We start from the raw sequence: 13,501 nt of genomic DNA on the forward strand, positions 1-13,501 counted from the left end.
ATATAGTTTATTGATACTATTATTATCTTATGACACTATTATCGTATCCATGGAAATACAATAGTAGATTATATTCGTCCCTCCCAAAACTTGACTAATTACTCATTGGTGGATGAAGGTAATTCTGACTCACTGATTTAATTTTCTTTGGAAGAAAAACAAAACTACTATTTGTCATCTTTTTATCTTGGAAATATCTTGTTAGATGCTTACTAAAATTAAATGACATTTCAGAACATGGAAATTCTAAAAAGACCAGGAGTCACTTAACATTATTTTATTATTTTATATGAGAGATTGAATATGGAATCTGTTGACTGTTCTTAAACTACAACTTTGGTGTAGTTCCTGTATTGAACCATAGATGGCACCACGTACCTTGTCTTTGAAAAGGCTGGTGCTTTCCACTTCTGAAAAGAAGGTTTTGAACAGCCAAGGACAACTTGGATAGGGGTGGGGGTTGGGAAAGAGAAACTGTCATTTGTGATTTTGAACATTATTGAATTTGACAAATGACACAGCTCCTGTTGTATTGTTGAAAGCTTACTCTGGTTGATAAGGTTTTTCTTTCTCATCCTTCCTTATGCCTGAGGTACCCATCTATGGGTGAGAATAAATGAATTGATAACAAAATTCAGTATATACTAAAGTATTTTGGGAGCTGGCATGATGTAGGGTGCTTCCTTTGTAGGGTGCCCAGGTTCTATCCATGGCACCAAATAAGATCCCCAAGCACAACCCTGAGCACAGAGCCAAGAGTAAGCCCTGAGCTTACTCTTTGGATGTTACCCCAAAACAAACATAAATCCACTTTCTGGGATCCTGGAAATTTACCATTTTGCACTGTCCAATAAACATATATGCATACTTAAAATGTGGCTAATAGAGTTAAGAAATTTAATTTTGGGTTTAACTTAACTAAATTTAAAGATCTTCATGTGGTGATTTACTGCTATCCTGAGCAGCACAGCTATAAGAAGCTGAATCATCATTTATATCAGTTAGATATCAAGTCAAATTACAGACTATCATACAGTTTCCTTTACTTAAAGGGTTTATTTTGTTTAAAGGCAATGCATACCAGTAAGAAAATGATACTGAGGGAAGTCACTTAGTAAATAAGTAGAAATTTCTTTGCATTTCATTATGAAATATGGTTGGTTAGTGGTTAATTTTATTCTTGTCTACAAGTTCTTGAAAGCCTTATGTTTATCCTCTCCTTCCAGTCTCCTCTTTCAGATAAAGAAAATGCTATAGGCCATCTACAAAATATTTTTATGACAAACTTAATTTATACTTTCTCCATGTTAAACTAATTTTCACATCAGGGCTTCCTAAATATAAATTTGAGTAAATAGAATTATATCCATATATATGCATACCTATATATCTGCATAAGATACATATACTACAGTAATGATAAATATATAATATAAATACATAAAGCTAAAACCAAGTTATAAATCTAGGAAATAGCAAATATATAACCTTAATGCACACTAAATTTTTGTTTAGTAACTATACAAAGGATATAGCAACATATAGAAATATAAATCAATAAATATATAAGTCAAAGTATAGTAACTATACAGTAGACATAAAAGCCATAGGGAAGAAATGGCCTAAGGATCAAAATTAAAATTATGTAGTTATAATACAGACTTTAGAGGTCAGAAAAGTCTTTCTGCCTAACTTTCTTGAGACTATTTTGTAGTACACAAAAATAAGTTCAAGAAAATATTAGATCCCTACACAACTGTCAATAGTGTAAACCTCACTCCCTTTTCTCACTCCCATGAGCCCAGAAAGTAGCTGAACATCTAACTTCAAGTCAAGAAACTTCAAGACTCTTCACTCTACATTCTTCCAAGGCTAATAGAAAATGCAAGTCCATGGAGTGCACAGTCTGACAAAATAAGTCCCTTGTCACAGAGCTAAAAGAGACTCATAGATCATCCTGCTCAATACCGGATCAATTTCTAAAATACTGAAGGTAAAGGAAGAGAGTTAAGTGACTTGTGAGAGCCCAGCTAAATCCGAACCCAAGTCTCACTTCGTGGGCAGAAATCTTCCTGAAGCACTAATAGTCTGACCTTTTAGCATGACCTAGGGATCTCATTTTTATAGCTTTAAGAAAAAAGAACAATTCTGCTTTTGAAAAAGTGAAAGGATTAGAGACAAAGCCTGTAGTTAACATTCACAACAAAATTCCAGTTAAGTCTTAAATAGTATTTTCAACAGTACAGTTTATCTCTTAAAAACCTCACAAACCATTATAATGTTCTTTTCCTCTTATTCCAAAGTCAAGATTCTCCATGCCTGTTTTAGAGATTTTAAATTCTTTCTCCTCTTCCTCTCCTATCCAAGGGTCATTCAAACACCCCCTCCCTCTTCCAGACAATTTTTTGGAGATGAATTAAACTGATCCTATTACTTTTTGTGTTGTGTTAAGCACCCTCCCTAGAAATGACCTGCTTTGCCTCCATTTCCTTATTCTCTCTCTCCCCCTTTCTCTCTCCCTCTCTCTCTCTTATTCTAGGCAGGTATTTTGTAACAGGGCTTGAGGATCTATTTTACCTTATTAGCCAATAGTGAATATAATACTGGATATAAACATATGTCAGAAACAGGAAACACATATGATTGTGATAATGACTATCTAGTAATCTACCCCCAATAATATACTAGAATGGCTTTTATGCCAAAAAATAAACAACATACACGCTTCCTGGTGATTTGCTATCCAAAACATGGTATGAGTGCAGGTTTCAGGTGTGGTAGTACCAGATAAAATGTCTTGTGGCGAACAAAAAAAATGGAAATGTACTATGGGAGAAATAAATTCTATGAATTTCATGCTCCACTAGACAATGCTGAAGTACAAGGCCAGTACTACAGTTTAGTAGCCAGAAATGTTGCCTCCTCTAGGAAAACAAAGGATTGACCCGCATGTAAAGGGAAAATGCCAGCCCAAAACTTGCACATCTCCCAGCTCACTTCCTTATCTTTGCTTGAAAGGATCAAAGAACATGGATCAGAGAGTGAACCCTCATTCTGTCAATTAGCTCTAACACTGCCTTTTTTCTTTTTCTGAAATGAAACTCTCAATAAGAAGAAACGTCCATAGTTTTTCATATTTTAGAAATCAATTCTACACTTGCTGGACACCCCATATGAACAGTGACTGTCCTTCCACAAATCTGCAATCAGGCTTCTCCTGTGGACAGTAAAACCTTGTTTCTGAGCCCAAGTTGAACACCGGGATTCAATTCTGTTTGAGATGAAGACACAGACATGACAAGCCAAGCTCTAGGTCCTGTTTTCAGGAGGAAGACTGGTTATTCATCCCATATGAGTCTGACTGTACCAGACGTTATTCAGGAATGAACTCTTCCCCTTTAGGCCCTGGGTCCTGAAACCCTCTGGAGCCCAAGAGATCATCCGCAACTAAATATAGATCGCGCGCACAAATAGTTCCTGACGAGGGTCACATGGGGCAGCTGAGGAAGAACTTCCAAGAGACGCGTTCAGTGCAAACACATAAGCCAACTCGTGTACAGAGTGTCACCTTTACACACAGCGCCACCACATGCGAAGTCACCTGCAAAGGCAGATCTGCATTCGGGAAAAGAAAGTTTGCCTAGGGATCTCTTCCTTTGTCTCACATCCATGCACACCATCCTGTGCACGCAGAAGGGACTTAGCTAGGGATGCTTGATTTTAGCCTGAGCTGCGCTAACTAATCCCACTGGGGTACGATGCCCACACCAACACACCAACACACACCCCCGCACGCGCACGCCCCCTAGTTCAGCCCTTTTATTCCCTGAAGTTGCTCACACGATTCCCCCTTCAAAGAGAGAGGAAACCCCGCACGCTGGCGGGCCTGCGAGATCCCCGGGTGTATATATATACACACCGGTCCACGTTACCATCGCGCCGCCCCGGGTCCCCCAAAAACACCTCGTGGAGTTGCAAACCAACAGCACAAGTTCTCCAGGTGAGAAAGAATGCAAAAATAAAAAGAAAACATCGCCTAGTCGGATGAGGAGCGCATGACTTCTGTGCCCTGATCTCTCCCTAAGAAGTAGATCTGAGATTGATCAAGCAGCCAAAACAACCAAAACAAACCAACCCACGCCCGCACACAGGCACAACCACCTGGAAGGAAAGCACCCCAGCTATTTAGATAGAGTCTGGCAGAAACCTTCAACTCCTATAGCCTCAGACAGCAGGAGAGATCTGCAGCCAGAAAGAAGTCTGGTCAGAGGATCCGGGCGCGGGAAGCCGGGGAACCACACCTGTCCCCAGGATCGGGCCCCGATCGCCTGGCCCCGCACCTGTTGGCGCGCGCGGCTGCGGGGCAGGTGCATCCCCGGGTCAGTGGCCTCCGTGGGCAGCTTTGCAGCTCGGCAGCCCCGGCCCCGCGCGCAGCTCCCCGGCCGCCAGGGCTCAGCTCGCACCACGCAGCCTTCCCGCACACCCGCTCCTTTTCCTCCGCTCCGAGAAGAAACCCACCTGCAGCAGAAGGACCGCGCGCGGTCCTCGGCCTCCCCCAGCTGTTGGCTGCTGTGCTGTCCCACAAACGCGACCCTTGAAAGCACAGGAACGAAAGCGCGCGGGAAGCAAGAAAGGGCGCTTGCTGGCTGGCTGGCTACGCGCCGCCCGGGCCAGCCGCTCGCCTTGTTTATACTGAAACTACGGCCGCAGTGGCCACGCACAACCCCCTGGGCGCCCCGGGCCCGCCCCCCGCTTGCAGCCACGCCCCCGCCGCGGCGACCCCGACCAATCAGGGCGCAGATCCTCTCCCACTCCGCCCCCCCCCGCCCTGCCTCCGGCGCCCAGGCCTGGCCCGCCTGGCCCTCGCCCGCGGATTCCTGCTGCGCGCTGGCCGCTGCGCACGCCCACACTGCGGAGGCCCCGGTGCCCCGGTTCAGCCTGCTCTGCTCCGAAGACGCTCATTTGCTCCAGAAAGCAGCTGCCTAGGATTGGCAGGTGCAACGACACTGTGCGCGTTCTGCATACATGCATGCGTGTATGTGTGTGTGTGTGTGTGTGTTTGTGTGTGCGTCCACGCGCGCATATTTACCTATGCACCTGTAATTACTGGCCCGACTCGTGCTGAGTCTAGTAGCATAATTAAGAGCTCAAGGTTTACGTCCTGGAACTTTCAAGGGAGAGCTTAGACTCGAGAAACCCAAGGGCATTGGCAAAGCAATAAATAAACAAACAAGCAAGCAAACAAACATGCCAGGTGGAGGAACCGACCCCCTCCAGGCAACAGCAATCACTAACTGGTCGCTGCCCTTCCGAAGCTTCCAGGCCAGTGAAGCACATTGAGTTCAGCCAATGGCCTCTCCAACACAATGCCAAATTGCAGCTCTTTCAAGTTCTACAAAGGAAGCGAACCTGCACAGTGAAATAGCATTCTAGAAGGCGAAGCGGGGATTCCAGGCCCAGGGAAAGGCCGTGTTGTCATGGAAACCACTCACTCTATCATTGGAGGCTTGATAACTAGTTTAGGAAAAAAAAAAACAGGATGGAAACCTCAGTACTTCGCTTGTACAAAGAAAAGAAGACTGGAAGGAAGAAACGATGGAAGCAAATAAGGGAATAAGAAAATACCGTGGAAAGGGAAAAAAAAATAATACCAGAAGACTAGTTTGCTGTCGTCACCTTTAATAAATAAAGTTGCTGTTTCTGAATGTAAAACAGCACTATTCAAATATGGCCTTAATAGCACCGTAGAAGGGTTACTGAGATAAAGGAATCCTTTTTGGTAACTTCTTTGTCTTCTGTTCCTTGATTTTTGGGTTGAAATTATTCAGCTTGTGTTCGGGCTACACCAGTTGTGCTCAGGATTTATTCCTGGTTCTGTGCTCAGGGATCACTCCTGGCTGCGCTCAGAGAATCAGTGATGGTGCAGAGATATGAACTAGGGTCCCTACTGCTGCATGCAAGGCAAATTACTATCTCTCCACCCGCAACTGGCTTATTTTTTAGCTGATTCTGCTTTCATTTTCTTCATCCCTGTTTATTATTTTCTTTTCCTCTGATTATTCTACTTTTCTTCTTCCCTTCTGCACTGAGTCTCCCCTAACTGAGTAACCCATGCTCTCCTTTCAGAACCCCTGTGGTCTAAAAGAAAGACCACCATTCTGGAGAATGGGCCAGTAATTACAGGTGCACAGGTAAAGAAAGATCTTCATTCTGGAGAGTTTGGGAGAGGTCATCTGCACAGATTCTTGGATTACTGCTATGGCTTTATTGCTTATTCCATTTTTCAAGTTCAGAATCCCATCCTGGATCTGTAAGGGACAAGCCATTCTTTGGAAAGGTTGCTTTCAATATTGAGGGCCCTGTTTCTGTCAAAACAATTCAAAGAGTTTGTCCTAAATCAGGATTTTGTTTAGTGCTAGGGGCTACCAGAGCTATACTGAGCTCAGGAGACCATTCAGTGACAGGGATTGAACCTGGGACCTGTGCCAGACTTGTGCTCCATACACTGGGATCTCTTTGTTCCATTTTTTGGCTTGTTTGCTTGGGAATCATACCCATTGGTGCTGAGAGCAGTGCTAGAACACTCCTGGCAGTACTCAGGATGCTATTTGCAGTGTCGGTGTGCTGTATGCGGAGCAAGTGGCTCAACCCCTTTATTATCTATCTCTCCAGTCCCAAATCAGGATTTTTACAAAAGCTTCATTTTTGTAGCTTTTGTAGCTACTGTTCCAGAAGGTTTTTCTGAGTTTTACTTTCTGAAATTTTTCTCCACTAAAACAAAATACTTTTTTTTTTTTTTTTAGTTTCTCACAAAATGAAGCAGATACTATGAAAATATGGTTTCGGTACTTTACCAAGATACATTTCTGTTCCCCATTCTGGTAGATTCCCCAGATTTCCTCCCAGGTTCCAATCTGAGAAGAAGCAGCTGAAGAACTGTCCCAAAACCTAATCCTGTGGCTAACCGCTAGGCAAATCTAGACGAGGTTCCGGAAGATTGTGGGGCTTACTGTGCTCATCTGAAAAATACCGATTCTAGTTTCTCAAAGGAACTTCTATAAAAGCATTGAAAAGATTCAAAGAGAAAATATATGAAATGAAATTGGAACAATGATACTCAAAGCAGCTTCCTTTTTTTTAAAATTCAATCACCCTATTCCATATAGTCTTCCCTGCTTTGTGGTTGTTCTTCCCAATGTAGGAGTCAGCACCACTGAACACACTATGTGCAGTATTTAGTATTACCCCTCTCCAGAATTTAAACTCCATTGCAAAATACTTATACTTGTTATAGTGGTGGTTGTTGTCCACTACTTCCAATGCCTAGGAAAGGATCTCTCAGGCCTGGAGAGATAGCACAGTGGCGTTTGCCTGGCAAGCAGCCGATCCAGGACCAAAGGTGGCTGGTTCGAATCCCAGTGTCCCATATGGTCCCCCGTGCCTGCCAGGAGCTATTTCTGAGCAGCACAGCCAGGAGTAACCCCTGAACACTGCCGGGTGTGGCCCCCCCCAAAAAAAAACAAAAATAGTAAAGGATCTCTCACACACTATAAGCATTCAACATAAATAAGTTGGTTGGTATAATACCTAGCACATGATAAGCAATAGCTCCATACATCAAATATTCTCCGTCACAAGATATTTTCTCAAGTCTCTAATTTTATAGTTTCTTTCTAGTCTTTTGACACCACTGTCTAATTCTCATCATTATTCATGTCAGTAAATTCACTAATACAAGTCAAAGTGATGCAAATAAAGCCCTTTGAGGGTTCCATCACTTGAGTAGTAGCAATTGTCACTGTGTTTGGTCTCTGCTATTTGGCAGACTTGGGGCTCAGTATTTCTTCTTTTCCTTTCTCTTGGACCTCTAATACACAGTTGCTATGACTGAGCCTTGTCAAATATGCTTTTACATTTTTTTCAATTTCCATCTAGCATCCTAGCTTCCACAATTCATTCCATAGGCACATAATATTTTACACTGTATTTGGTGTATTTTAACAAGCCTTTAGTAAATGATAAGTTTAACGTGAGTTCATGAGTATGATTGGCTAAATAATATTGTATGTTTCATTAATTTTCTCTCTCCAACTTTTTATTTTGATCATCTATCCTGTTGATTATATGAGTTAAATTTTTACCCTATGCTGGGTATTTTGTCATATTTGTATTACAGCTTTTATTTTTACTTACAGCATTCTTACATCTTCATCAAAATTCTCAATCAAAGGTATTATTTTTCTCAATTTTAAAGGCATAAAAGTTAACTAAATAAATAACTCAAAGATTACTTAGATGAACAACTCTTGCCTTTCAACTCTTGCCTTTCTGTGTCCAATTCTGCCATCTTCCCACTACATTAAATGAATTAAATTTTATTCTGTAAGAATTATAAAATATTGTCTCAAAATTTCTCTGGAAAAATTGAAACAATTAATTTTTTAATTTAGTTTAATTATATTTGTTATATGTTTATAACATGTTGCTATTAAAGTTAGTACTTATGTATATCTAAACTAAATCAGATATCAACCAAATCTGCATCACTGTGGTAGAGTTCCTGGTTCATAGGGGTGAAGCTTTGGGCTCAATCCCCAGAGCCTTCTTCAAAAAATGAAAAATGAGTAAACTATGTATCACTTGTTTTCATTGCAAAGCAATGTTTATCATTTTTCTCTTATAGACACAAGTTTAACATTACTTTTGGTTCATGATTTTGAAGATTTGAATAGTACCCTTGAAAATCTTAGAAAAACTAACTGCCTTCTTATATTTACAAGTTTGTCATGTGAAGGACGATGAGGCTCTAGAAAAAACAAATCAAATAAAAGAGGGTAAAGTATCAGGGAACTGATCCCAGCTTCAGTGTAAGAGAAACATTAAAGTTCTCCAAAATGAAATGCCAGTCTTTCCAGCACTGAATTCCTTCTCTCTGTGTCTAAAAGGACCTTGTGAAAAAACCAGACAACTCTACAGACTATTTTCCACATCTTTGCTTTCATTTATTTTTCTAAATGTCTCTCCAAAATACGAGAGACAATCCAAATAGACAGGATCTCAGCCTAGTTTATAAATAAAACAAAACAAAGTATGGAGCACCCTATATAACAATTCAAGACCATAACCAAGATCTTCCAATTTTCAAAGCCAGGAAGACAAGGTCATGTATGTATGAGGTAGATGTGTATAAAACACACTGTTTTATATTGACAAAATATTATGAGAATTGTATAAACCAAAACATAAAGATTGATCAGCTGCAATTTTGTGATAATTACTTAACATTTGCCAACCAAGGTATATTAATGGTGACTCTACTGCTGAGTAACTTGTGCTATAATATCTCTGAAATAGTCAAAGCTTATCTAGAATACACAACTTGTGTTTTGAATAGAGCTTGAGAAAAAAAGTTAAGTTACATTGCTATTATTTTTTATAGAGGAGAAAATACTGTAATATTGGTTAAGTAAAGATAAAGGTGTTTGGAAACCATAGCATTTCTTGAATCCTTTTATTTTGTCCTCTCCTATTTTCCCCTCCCCTCCCTTCTCCTCTTATCTCCTCTCCTCTCTTCTCCCCGCTCCTCTCGTCTCCTTTCCTTCTCTCTCCTCTCCTCCCCTCACCCTCTCCCCTCTTTTTTCCTTCCCCTTGTCTTCCCTCTCCTCTCCTCTTCTCCCCTCTCTTCTCTTCTCTCCTCCCTCCACTCCCTTCTCTCCCCTCTTTCCCCTCCCCTCATCCCTCCCCTATCTCCCCTTTCCTCCGCTTCTCTGCTTTCCTCTGTCCTCTCTACCTCCCACCTCCATGTGGCTGCTGTGCTAAATTAAGCTACAGTATTGAACTGGTGACCAGCCCAATTAGACCTGCCTGGCTACAGACCTTAGAAAAGATGTCTCTCTTCCCCTAGCTTTCCAATGTGTTTCCTTGCCTTTTTGTTTGTTCATCATGTGGAAGCCTGAAGTGAAAGCAGGAAGGAGGTCACTGGTCAGCTTTAGTTTCATATAGTTATCTTCAACCTCAGTTAAAGAAATTCCATCCATGGTCAGAATGCAATGAAATGAGTAATAATGAAATCGTGTAATTGAAATTAAACATAATAAAATGAAGTGTTTGTGTATATGTACATATTTTGCATTGACCTCTATGAACATTTTCCTGAAGCTTGATGAGTAGGATGACCAAGGCAGGACCTGAAGGTTTAGATATTCATGACCATGAGTCCCTGTCCCATGACCATGAGTCCCCTACATGAAATTTACCCTGTCACTTAGAAGGAATAATGAAATATGTGATTGGCTTAGTCTTTCTATAATAATTTCTTTTTCCTTTTTTTTTTTTTTTTTTTTTTTTGGTTTTTGGGCCACACCTGGCAGTGCTCAGGGGTTACTCCTGGCTATCTGCTCAGAAATAGCTCCTGGCAATCACGGGGGACCATATGGGACACCGGGATTCGACTAACCACCTTTGGTCTTGGATCAGCTGCTTGCAAGGCAAACACCGCTGTGCTATCTCTGGGCAATCTCTATAATAATTTCTAACATTTGTTCTAGTTTATAATGTTCATTCATATCCATTTTTTCCTTTAAGGAGAATCTTGAATCTGTGAAGGCTACTTAGATCTCATTGAGGTCATAGTAGAAGGACTAGTTTTCCTTTCCTGGGATCTCAGGGAAGTGTTATGGCTGTTCATTCATTTAAAATTTCTAGAATACTCATAACTTTTATAGTAGCTTTTTCTGGAAAGTTTACCCTTCAAGATGATAAAGTTGTACAAAAAATGGTAACAGTGAGATTCTATACTGAGTGTTAGATTTTCAGAGTCTTCCAAGATGATATACAATGACTATATGTTAATTTATAATAGACAAGAATGATTACAAAGTACAATTTCCTTTATTCTGAGCACCTTTAATTTTATTCATTTGTCAATTCTTATTTACTCTTACAAAATTATTATTTGCAATATTCCCAGGAGGGATTTTTCTATTGAGAAATAATATAACAATCTCATCACTAGGTCATGAGGCAATCCTATCATCGTCATTAAATACGTTTGACTTATTTTTTTCATTTTGGGGGTTTGAGGAGATAGGTCAAGTAAGAAGTAGAACACATGCTTATTTGTGTAAAATGTCTATCTTATTGTGTAAAAGCTCTATCACTTGATATTTTATGCCCACCTTGCCTCACTAGAACTGCTGGGTATAGCTCTATTGGCTCTTTATCATTCAGGTACAGAACAATCAGGTTTACATTCACAACTGAGCATCACATCAGGAGTTGCTCCAGATCTCCAATACCAGAGAGTGTGTCGCTTATAAAAAAATGCATCACTTGACATGTGGGATTTAAAGATGCCCAACAAGATAGCAATAAAGGGCCAAAGGGGAGAACTCATCTACACAATTGTATTTGGAAAGAGAGGACAAAAGGGAAGAATGTTGGGGTCCTTGCTGTAGGGAGGTGGATGCACTGGTGGTAAGTGTAGTGTAAGGAATATGTTCTCAGGAATACTGTAGATCACAGTATCCAGATAATAGTTTTAAAAATGCATCATCTTTATTATATGAATCACTGTTTTGTTAGAAACTGAACTATATTTGACATTATTGTATTCAGATAAATCCCATAAATGTTTACGGTGTATAGTTAAATATAAACATATTTCTCTCTTCTGTCTCTTTATGACGTCTTGCTCTATTTTGAGTACAGGTTGGTCTCACAATAAGTTAGTCTCACAATAAATTAAGAAGAGGGAACTTAGTCCTATTCTAAGTTCCTTTTCACATGGGGGAGTTTCCTTTTCCCCTCTCATAGACTTTTCCAATAAACTTTTCTACATTAAAAGAAGAGGACCTTTTTTGTTTGTTTCAAGTTCTGATAATGTTGTATTATTTTGTTATTTTGCTAAGAGATCGTCAGTTTTGACTAATTTCTAGTATATGTCCTAGAACATTGAGAGGGAAGGAGAAGGAGAAAATGAATAAGAGAATAATAAAACTTTAGAGCTGAGAGAAATATTAGTAATTATCTTTGAATATTTCCCCACCCCCATTACATCAACTAAGGCATCTGGGGGTTGAGAAAAATGAATTCTGGAGAAATTAAATGATCCCTCCAAGTCATTCAAGAAGATAACAGCTGATATATACAATCAAAATCCTGTATGACAGACTTCAACATTACATGAGTTCCCCATACACACACACATTACATGAATTTAAGCCAAGACTTTACAAAAGAATAGGACACTTACACAGCTACACTGCATAATCTTGAACTTCTATTGTTAATAGGGCAAGTTTTTAACCAGAAAGTGTTTCTAATTTTTCCTACTCACATTTTAGTTACATTAATAAAGTGTTATAAATTATGGGCCTGGAGAGATAGCACAGCAGTGTTTGCCTTGCAAGAGCAGCCGATGCAGGACCAAAGGTGGTTTGGTGTCGAATCCCTGGTGTCCCATATGGTCCCCCATGTCCTGCCAGGATCTATTTCTGAGCAGAGAGCCAAAGAGTAACCCCTGAGCACCGCCGGGTGTGGCCCAAAAAGCCAAAAAAAAAAAAGTGTATAAATTAAAGGGTACTTTAAAACTTAATTCGAAAATTTTGTTTTAAAATGTTATGCATCTCTATACACAATAAAATATTTGTCTTAAGAAGGGGGGAAGAAAGAAAGAAAAGAAAGAAAGAAAGAAAGAAAGAAAGAAAGAAAGAAAGAAAGAAAGAAAGAAAGAAAGAAAGAAAGAAAGAAAGAAAGAAAGAAAGAAAAAGAAAGAAAGAACGAAAGAACGAAGAAAGAAAGAAAGAAAGAGAAGAAAGAAAGAAAGAAAGAAAGAAAGAAAGAAGAAAGAAAGAAGAGAAAGAAGAAAGGAAAGAAAGAAGAGAAAGAAAGGAAAGGAAGGAAGGAAGGAAGGAAGGAAGGAAGGAAGGAAGGAAGGAAGGAAGGAGAAAGAAAGAAAGAAAGAAAGAAAGAAAGAAAGAAAGAAAGAAAGAAAGAAAGAAAGAAAGAAAGAAAGAAAGAAAGAAAGAAAGAAAGAAAGAAAGAAAGAAAGAAAGAAAGAGAGAAAGAAAGAGAGAGAGAGAGAGAGAAGGAAGGAAGGAAGGAAGGAGGGAGGAAGGAAGGAAGAAAGAAAGGAAAGAAAGGAAGGAAGGAAGGGAGAGAGGGAGAGAAGGAGGGAAGAAGGGAAGAGACAAACAAAGGAAGTTATACATCCTATCGTTTTGGTGTACGAGTTAATTGCCCCACCACCGAAGTGGCATAAGTGTCTGTGTGGAGGTCTGTGTGGAGGTTCTTTAGGAGGAAATAGCCAGTATTAAAATAAGTGATTTTCAAGAGGCTAAACTTGTTCTAGAGCACACTAAATAAGGGCAGAAATGCAAATTAGAAATAGCCTGTTGAAACAAATGACAGAAGGATCACATTTTCACATGTAAAGCAAGAACAGTTAATCAATATTTCAAAGGGACTCTGGTGTCAGAGTTAGGATTATATAAAACTTGGT

The 13,501-nt window shown here is 39.9% G+C and overlaps 1 protein-coding gene across 3 annotated transcripts in view; it reads right to left on the minus strand.

The window, feature by feature from the left end:
- RASGEF1B (RasGEF domain family member 1B) overlaps window positions 1–13,501 on the minus strand; it is a 672,276-nt gene that overhangs the window by 42,821 nt on the left and 615,954 nt on the right. The window contains exon 1 of one of the 3 annotated variants that reach the window (XM_049790254.1): window positions 4,519–4,644. The exons of the other annotated variants lie outside the window; for them this stretch is intronic. The gene's annotated coding sequence lies outside the window, so the exon portion shown is untranslated. Of the gene's footprint in view, window positions 1–4,518; window positions 4,645–13,501 lie in introns of those variants that run through there. 3 annotated transcript variants of the gene reach the window in all.

This window comes from Suncus etruscus, chromosome 16 (assembly GCF_024139225.1).
Source record: "Suncus etruscus isolate mSunEtr1 chromosome 16, mSunEtr1.pri.cur, whole genome shotgun sequence".
NCBI lineage: Eukaryota > Metazoa > Chordata > Mammalia > Eulipotyphla > Soricidae > Suncus > Suncus etruscus.